Here is a 9,818-nt window from a genome sequence, read left to right as displayed (position 1 = left end):
TGTATATTGGTAAAATGATGCCGTATGCCGGATGACTTCCTTTTTTTTTTTGTTCTTCAGTCTCGGCAATTCAGAGAAACTCGGTTGTGAAACACTGCCACCTCTGGTCATTCAGTATAATCTGTAGATGGAAAAGTCCACTGTTAGCACATTTTCTATAAGCAATACAAAAAAATCTTGATTTTTAGAAAGGGTAAACAGATCAATACTATGGAGTCTTTTATTGTGAAAATCAACAGCTCATTAGAAAATCAAATCTCAATTTTAGTTTTTAACCTCACATACTTCTCTGCAACATTGCTAGTTCCAGGATATAAAGCAGGCTTTAGTAGCATTGGAGGCAGCCAGGCTTTTATGAACTATCATGACCAACACAATGTGATCCATATTACTCTCATCTTGACAGAAATTATGTTCAGGCACAGTCTCCCACTATAAGGTAGTGAGGACATGCTGATGCTGTGAGCGTCTTTTTAATGCATAAAGGAATTATTGTGAGTTTTACTTGCCTTATAAATTGGTAAAATGATGCCGGAAGACTTCCTTTTTTTTTTTGTTCTTCAGTCTCGGCAATTCAGAGAAACTCGGTTGTGAAACACTGCCACCTCTGGTCATTCAGTATAATCTGTAGATGGAAAAGTCCACTGTTAGCACATTTTCTATAAGCAATACAAAAAAAATCTTGATTTTTAGAAAGCGTAAACAGATCAATACTATGGAGTCTTTTATTGTGAAAATCAACAGCTCATTAGAAAATCAAATCTCAATTTTAGTTTTTAACCTCACATACTTCTCTGCAACATTGCTAGTTCCAGGATATAAAGCAGGCTTTAGTAGCGTTGGAGGCAGCCAGGCTTTTATGAACTATCATGACCAACACAATGTGATCCATATTACTTTCATCTTGACAGAAATTATGTTCAGGCAAAGTCTCCCACGTTAAGGTAGTGAGGATATGCTGATGCTGTGAGCGTCTTTTTAATGCATAAAGGAATTATTGTGAGTTTTACTTGCCTTATAAATTGGTAAAATGATGCCGTATGCCGGAAGACTTCCTTTTTTTTTTGTTCTTCAGTCTCGGCAATTCAGAGAAACTCGGTTGTGAAACACTGCCACCTCTGGTCATTCAGTATAATCTGTAGATGGAAAAGTCCACTGTTAGCACATTTTCCATAAGCAATATAAAAAAATCTTGATTTTTAGAAAGGGTAAACAGATCAATACTATGGAGTCTTTTATTGTGAAAATCAAAAGCTCATTAGAAAATCAAATCTCAATTTTAGTTTTTAACCTCACATACTTCTCTGCAACATTGCTAGCTCCAGGATATAAAGCAGGCTTTAGTAGCGTTGTAGGCAGCCAGGCTTTTATGAACTATCATGACCAACACAATGTGATCCATATTACTTTCATCTTGATAGAAATTATGTTCAGGCACAGTCTCCCACTATAAGGTAGTGAGGACATGCTGATGCTGTGAGCGTCTTTTTAATGCATAAAGGAATTATTGTGAGTTAAACTTGCCTTGTATATTGGTAAAATGATGGCGTATGCCGGAAGACTTCCTTTTTTTTTTTGTTCTTCAGTCTCGGCAATTCAGAGAAACTCGGTTGTGAAACACTGCCACCTCTGGTCATTCAGTATAATCTGTAGATGGAAAAGTCCACTGTTAGCACATTTTCTATAAGCAATACAAAAAAAATCTTGATTTTTAGAAAGCGTAAACAGATCAATACTATGGAGTCTTTTATTGTGAAAATCAACAGCTCATTAGAAAATCAAATCTCAATTTTAGTTTTTAACCTCACATACTTCTCTGCAACATTGCTAGTTCCAGGATATAAAGCAGGCTTTAGTAGCGTTGGAGGCAGCCAGGCTTTTATGAACTATCATGACCAACACAATGTGATCCATATTACTTTCATCTTGATAGAAATTATGTTCAGGCACAGTCTCCCACTGTAAGGTAGTGAGGACATGCTGATGCTGTGAGCGTCTTTTTAATGCATAAAGGAATTATTGTGAGTTTTACTTGCCTTATAAATTGGTAAAATGATGCCGGAAGACTTCCTTTTTTTTTTTGTTCTTCAGTCTCGGCAATTCAGAGAAACTCGGTTGTGAAACACTGCCACCTCTGGTCATTCAGTATAATCTGTAGATGGAAAAGTCCACTGTTAGCACATTTTCTATAAGCAATACAAAAAAAATCTTGATTTTTAGAAAGCGTAAACAGATCAATACTATGGAGTCTTTTATTGTGAAAATCAACAGCTCATTAGAAAATCAAATCTCAATTTTAGTTTTTAACCTCACATACTTCTCTGCAACATTGCTAGCTCCAGGATATAAAGCAGGCTTTAGTAGCGTTGGAGGCAGCCAGGCTTTTATGAACTATCATGACCAACACAATGTGATCCATATTACTTTCATCTTGATAGAAATTATGTTCAGGCACAGTCTCCCACTATAAGGTAGTGAGGACATGCTGATGCTGTGAGCGTCTTTTTAATGCATAAAGGAATTATTGTGAGTTAAACTTGCCTTGTATATTGGTAAAATGATGCCGGAAGACTTCCTTTTTTTTTTTTGTTCTTCAGTCTCGGCAATTCAGAGAAACTCGGTTGTGAAACACTGCCACCTCTGGTCATTCAGTATAATCTGTAGATGGAAAAGTCCACTGTTAGCACATTTTCTATAAGCAATACAAAAAAAATCTTGATTTTTAGAAAGCGTAAACAGATCAATACTATGGAGTCTTTTATTGTGAAAATCAACAGCTCATTAGAAAATCAAATCTCAATTTTAGTTTTTAACCTCACATACTTCTCTGCAACATTGCTAGCTCCAGGATATAAAGCAGGCTTTAGTAGCGTTGGAGGCAGCCAGGCTTTTATGAACTATCATGACCAACACAATGTGATCCATATTACTTTCATCTTGATAGAAATTATGTTCAGGCACAGTCTCCCACTATAAGGTAGTGAGGACATGCTGATGCTGTGAGCGTCTTTTTAATGCATAAAGGAATTATTGTGAGTTAAACTTGCCTTGTATATTGGTAAAATGATGCCGTATGCCGGAAGACTTCCTTTTTTTTTTTGTTCTTCAGTCTCGGCAATTCAGAGAAACTCGGTTGTGAAACACTGCCACCTCTGGTCATTCAGTATAATCTGTAGATGGAAAAGTCCACTGTTAGCACATTTTCTATAAGCAATATAAAAAAAATCTTGATTTTTAGAAAGCGTAAACAGATCAATACTATGGAGTCTTTTATTGTGAAAATCAACAGCTCATTAGAAAATCAAATCTCAATTTTAGTTTTTAACCTCACATACTTCTCTGCAACATTGCTAGTTCCAGGATATAAAGCAGGCTTTAGTAGCGTTGGAGGCAGCCAGGCTTTTATGAACTATCATGACCAACACAATGTGATCCATATTACTTTCATCTTGATAGAAATTATGTTCAGGCACAGTCTCCCACTGTAAGGTAGTGAGGACATGCTGATGCTGTGAGCGTCTTTTTAATGCATAAAGGAATTATTGTGAGTTTTACTTGCCTTATAAATTGGTAAAATGATGCCGGAAGACTTCCTTTTTTTTTTTGTTCTTCAGTCTCGGCAATTCAGAGAAACTCGGCTGTGAAACACTGCCACCTCTGGTCATTCAGTATAATCTGTAGATGGAAAAGTCCACTGTTAGCACATTTTCTATAAGCAATACAAAAAAATCTTGATTTTTAGAAAGGGTAAACAGATCAATACTATGGAGTCTTTTATTGTGAAAATCAACAGCTCATTAGAAAATCAAATCTCAATTTTAGTTTTTAACCTCACATACTTCTCTGCAACATTGCTAGCTCCAGGATATAAAGCAGGCTTTAGTAGCGTTGGAGGCAGCCAGGCTTTTATGAACTATCATGACCAACACAATGTGATCCATATTACTTTCATCTTGATAGAAATTATGTTCAGGCACAGTCTCCCACTATAAGGTAGTGAGGACATGCTGATGCTGTGAGCGTCTTTTTAATGCATAAAGGAATTATTGTGAGTTAAACTTGCCTTGTATATTGGTAAAATGATGGCGTATGCCGGAAGACTTCCTTTTTTTTTTTGTTCTTCAGTCTCGGCAATTCAGAGAAACTCGGTTGTGAAACACTGCCACCTCTGGTCATTCAGTATAATCTGTAGATGGAAAAGTCCACTGTTAGCACATTTTCTATAAGCAATACAAAAAAAAAAAAAATCTTGATTTTTAGAAAGCGTAAACAGATCAATACTATGGAGTCTTTTATTGTGAAAATCAACAGCTCATTAGAAAATCAAATCTCAATTTTAGTTTTTAACCTCACATACTTCTCTGCAACATTGCTAGTTCCAGGATATAAAGCAGGCTTTAGTAGCGTTGGAGGCAGCCAGGCTTTTATGAACTATCATGACCAACACAATGTGATCCATATTACTTTCATCTTGACAGAAATTATGTTCAGGCACAGTCTCCCACTATAAGGTAGTGAGGACATGCTGATGCTGTGAGCGTCTTTTTAATGCATAAAGGAATTATTGTGAGTTTTACTTGCCTTGCATATTGGTAAAATGATGCCGTATGCCGGAAGACTTCCTTTTTTTTTTTTTCTTCAGTCTCGGCAATTCAGAGAAACTCGGTTGTGAAACACTGCCACCTCTGGTCATTCAGTATAATCTGCAGATGGAAAAGTCCACTGTTAGCACATTTTCTATAAGCAATACAAAAAAATCTTGATTTTTAGAAAGGGTAAACAGATCAATACTATGGAGTCTTTTATTGTGAAAATCAACAGCTCATTAGAAAATCAAATGTCAATTTTAGTTTTAAACCTCACATACTTCTCTGCAACATTGCTAGCTCCAGGATATAAAGCAGGCTTTAGTAGCGTTGGAGGCAGCCAGGCTTTTATGAACTATCATGACCAACACAATGTGATCCATATTACTTTCATCTTGATAGAAATTATGTTCAGGCACAGTCTCCCACTATAAGGTAGTGAGGACATGCTGATGCTGTGAGCGTCTTTTTAATGCATAAAGGAATTATTGTGAGTTAAACTTGCCTTGTATATTGGTAAAATGATGGCGTATGCCGGAAGACTTCCTTTTTTTTTTTTGTTCTTCAGTCTCGGCAATTCAGAGAAACTCGGTTGTGAAACACTGCCACCTCTGGTCATTCAGTATAATCTGTAGATGGAAAAGTCCACTGTTAGCACATTTTCTATAAGCAATACAAAAAAAAATCTTGATTTTTAGAAAGCGTAAACAGATCAATACTATGGAGTCTTTTATTGTGAAAATCAACAGCTCATTAGAAAATCAAAACTCAATTTTAGTTTTTAACCTCACATACTTCTCTGCAACATTGCTAGTTCCAGGATATAAAGCAGGCTTTAGTAGCGTTGGAGGCAGCCAGGCTTTTATGAACTATCATGACCAACACAATGTGATCCATATTACTCTCATCTTGACAGAAATTATGTTCAGGCACAGTCTCCCACTATAAGGTAGTGAGGACATGCTGATGCTGTGAGCGTCTTTTTAATGCATAAAGGAATTATTGTGAGTTAAACTTGCCTTGCATATTGGTAAAATGATGCCGTATGCCGGAAGACTTCCTTTTTTTTTTTTGTTCTTCAGTCTCGGCAATTCAGAGAAACTCGGTTGTGAAACACTGCCACCTCTGGTCATTCAGTATAATCTGTAGATGGAAAAGTCCACTGTTAGCACATTTTCTATAAGCAATACAAAAAAAAATCTTGATTTTTAGAAAGCGTAAACAGATCAATACTATGGAGTCTTTTATTGTGAAAATCAACAGCTCATTAGAAAATCAAAACTCAATTTTAGTTTTTAACCTCACATACTTCTCTGCAACATTGCTAGTTCCAGGATATAAAGCAGGCTTTAGTAGCGTTGGAGGCAGCCAGGCTTTTATGAACTATCATGACCAACACAATGTGATCCATATTACTTTCATCTTGACAGAAATTATGTTCAGGCACAGTCTCCCACTATAAGGTAGTGAGGACATGCTGATGCTGTGAGCGTCTTTTTAATGCATAAAGGAATTATTGTGAGTTTTACTTGCCTTGCATATTGGTAAAATGATGCCGTATGCCGGAAGACTTCCTTTTTTTTGTTTCTTCAGTCTCGGCAATTCAGAGAAACTCGGTTGTGAAACACTGCCACCTCTGGTCATTCAGTATAATCTGTAGATGGAAAAGTCCACTGTTAGCACATTTTCTATAAGCAATACAAAAAAATCTTGATTTTTAGAAAGGGTAAACAGATCAATACTATGGAGTCTTTTATTGTGAAAATCAACAGCTCATTAGAAAATCAAATCTCAATTTTAGTTTTAAACCTCACATACTTCTCTGGAACATTGCTAGCTCCAGGATATAAAGCAGGCTTTAGTAGCGTTGGAGGCAGCCAGGCTTTTATGAACTATCATGACCAACACAATGTGATCCATATTACTTTCATCTTGATAGAAATTATGTTCAGGCACAGTCTCCCACTGTAAGGTAGTGAGGACATGCTGATGCTGTGAGCGTCTTTTTAATGCATAAAGGAATTATTGTGAGTTTTACTTGCCTTATAAATTGGTAAAATGATGCCGTATGCCGGAAGACTTCCTTTTTTTTTTTTTTCTTCAGTCTCGGCAATTCAGAGAAACTCGGTTGTGAAACACTGCCACCTCTGGTCATTCAGTATCATCTGTAGATGGAAAAGTCCACTGTTAGCACATTTTCTATAAGCAATACAAAAAAATCTTGATTTTTAGAAAGGGTAATCAGATCAATACTATGGAGTCTTTTATTGTGAAAATCAACAGCTCATTAGAAAATCAAATCTCAATTTTAGTTTTAAACCTCACATACTTCTCTGGAACATTGCTAGCTCCAGGATATAAAGCAGGCTTTAGTAGCGTTGGAGGCAGCCAGGCTTTTATGAACTATCATGACCAACACAATGTGATCCATATTACTTTCATCTTGATAGAAATTATGTTCAGGCACAGTCTCCCACTGTAAGGTAGTGAGGACATGCTGATGCTGTGAGCGTCTTTTTAATGCATAAAGGAATTATTGTGAGTTTTACTTGCCTTATAAATTGGTAAAATGATGCGGTATGCCGGAAGACTTCCTTTTTTTTTTTTTTCTTCAGTCTCGGCAATTCAGAGAAACTCGGTTGTGAAACACTGCCACCTCTGGTCATTCAGTATCATCTGTAGATGGAAAAGTCCACTGTTAGCACATTTTCTATAAGCAATACAAAAAAATCTTGATTTTTAGAAAGGGTAAACAGATCAATACTATGGAGTCTTTTATTGTGAAAATCAACAGCTCATTAGAAATTCAAATCTCAATTTTAGTTTTTAACCTCACATACTTCTCTGCAACATTGCTAGTTCCAGGATATAAAGCAGGCTTTAGTAGCGTTGGAGGCAGCCAGGCTTTTATGAACTATCATGACCAACACAATGTGATCCATATTACTCTCATCTTGACAGAAATTATGTTCAGGCACAGTCTCCCACTATAAGGTAGTGAGGACATGCTGATGCTGTGAGCGTCTTTTTAATGCATAAAGGAATTATTGTGAGTTTTACTTGCCTTATAAATTGGTAAAATGATGCCGTATGCCGGAAGACTTCCTTTTTTTTGTTTCTTCAGTCTCGGCAATTCAGAGAAACTCGGTTGTGAAACACTGCCACCTCTGGTCATTCAGTATAATCTGTAGATGGAAAAGTCCACTGTTAGCACATTTTCTATAAGCAATACAAAAAAATCTTGATTTTTAGAAAGGGTAAACAGATCAATACTATGGAGTCTTTTATTGTGAAAATCAACAGCTCATTAGAAAATCAAATGTCAATTTTAGTTTTAAACCTCACATACTTCTCTGCAACATTGCTAGCTCCAGGATATAAAGCAGGCTTTAGTAGCGTTGGAGGCAGCCAGGCTTTTATGAACTATCATGACCAACACAATGTGATCCATATTACTTTCATCTTGATAGAAATTATGTTCAGGCACAGTCTCCCACTGTAAGGTAGTGAGGACATGCTGATGCTGTGAGCGTCTTTTTAATGCATAAAGGAATTATTGTGAGTTTTACTTGCCTTATAAATTGGTAAAATGATGCCGTATGCCGGAAGACTTCCTTTTTTTTTTTTTTCTTCAGTCTCGGCAATTCAGAGAAACTCGGTTGTGAAACACTGCCACCTCTGGTCATTCAGTATAATCTGTAGATGGAAAAGTCCACTGTTAGCACCTTTTCTATAAGCAATACAAAAAAATCTTGATTTTTAGAAAGGGTAAACAGATCAATACTATGGAGTCTTTTATTGTGAAAATCAACAGCTCATTAGAAAATCAAATCTCAATTTTAGTTTTTAACCTCACATACTTCTCTGCAACATTGCTAGTTCCAGGATATAAAGCAGGCTTTAGTAGCGTTGGAGGCAGCCAGGCTTTTATGAACTATCATGACCAACACAATGTGATCCATATTACTCTCATCTTGACAGAAATTATGTTCAGGCACAGTCTCCCACTATAAGGTAGTGAGGACATGCTGATGCTGTGAGCGTCTTTTTAATGCATAAAGGAATTATTGTGAGTTAAACTTGCCTTGTATATTGGTAAAATGATGGCGTATGCCGGAAGACTTCCTTTTTTTTGTTCTTCAGTCTCGGCAATTCAGAGAAACTCGGTTGTGAAACACTGCCACCTCTGGTCATTCAGTATAATCTGTAGATGGAAAAGTCCACTGTTAGCACATTTTCTATAAGCAATACAAAAAAAATCTTGATTTTTAGAAAGCGTAAACAGATCAATACTATGGAGTCTTTTATTGTGAAAATCAACAGCTCATTAGAAAATCAAATCTCAATTTTAGTTTTTAACCTCACATACTTCTCTGCAACATTGCTAGTTCCAGGATATAAAGCAGGCTTTAGTAGCGTTGGAGGCAGCCAGGCTTTTATGAACTATCATGACCAACACAATGTGATCCATATTACTCTCATCTTGACAGAAATTATGTTCAGGCACAGTCTCCCACTATAAGGTAGTGAGGACATGCTGATGCTGTGAGCGTCTTTTTAATGCATAAAGGAATTATTGTGGGTTTTACTTGCCTTATAAATTGGTAAAATGATGCCGTATGCCGGAAGACTTCCTTTTTTTTTTTCTTCAGTCTCGGCAATTCAGAGAAACTCGGTTGTGAAACACTGCCACCTCTGGTCATTCAGTATAATCTGTAGATGGAAAAGTCCACTGTTAGCACATTTTCTATAAGCAATACAAAAAAATCTTGATTTTTAGAAAGGGTAAACAGATCAATACTATGGATTTTTTTATTGTGAAAATCAACAGCTCATTAGAAAATCAAATCTCAATTTTAGGTTTTAACCTCACATACTTCTCTGCAACATTGCTAGTTCCAGGATATAAAGCAGGCTTTAGTAGCGTTGGAGGCAGCCAGGCTTTTATGAACTATCATGACCAACACAATGTGATCCATATTACTCTCATCTTGACAGAAATTATGTTCAGGCACAGTCTCCCACTATAAGGTAGTGAGGACATGCTGATGCTGTGAGCGTCTTTTTAATGCATAAAGGAATTATTGTGAGTTTTACTTGCCTTGCATATTGGTAAAATGATGGCGTATGCCGGAAGACTTCCTTTTTTGTTCTTTAGTCTCGGCAATTCAGAGAAAATCGGTTGTGAAACACTGCCACCTCTGGTCATTCAGTATAATCTGTAGATGGAAA

General features: G+C 36.5%; 1 long non-coding RNA gene across 1 annotated transcript; it reads right to left on the bottom strand.

Moving 5' to 3' along the window:
* Positions 1 to 5,151: 5,151 nt before the first annotated feature.
* Positions 5,152 to 9,805, bottom strand: LOC146785679 (uncharacterized). The gene is made up of 10 exons (XR_014970754.1): positions 9,688 to 9,805; positions 9,180 to 9,299; positions 8,671 to 8,790; positions 8,160 to 8,282; positions 7,651 to 7,771; positions 7,140 to 7,262; positions 6,629 to 6,751; positions 6,120 to 6,240; positions 5,606 to 5,729; positions 5,152 to 5,215 (listed from the first exon to the last, which is right to left on the bottom strand). It is a non-coding gene; the product is annotated as an uncharacterized LOC146785679 (long non-coding RNA).
* Positions 9,806 to 9,818: the final 13 nt, after the last annotated feature.

The sequence above is a fragment of the Triturus cristatus genome, chromosome 11 (assembly GCF_964204655.1).
Source record: "Triturus cristatus chromosome 11, aTriCri1.1, whole genome shotgun sequence".
Taxonomy (NCBI): Eukaryota; Metazoa; Chordata; class Amphibia; order Caudata; family Salamandridae; genus Triturus; species Triturus cristatus.
This window is presented reverse-complemented; position numbering and strand designations above follow the sequence as displayed.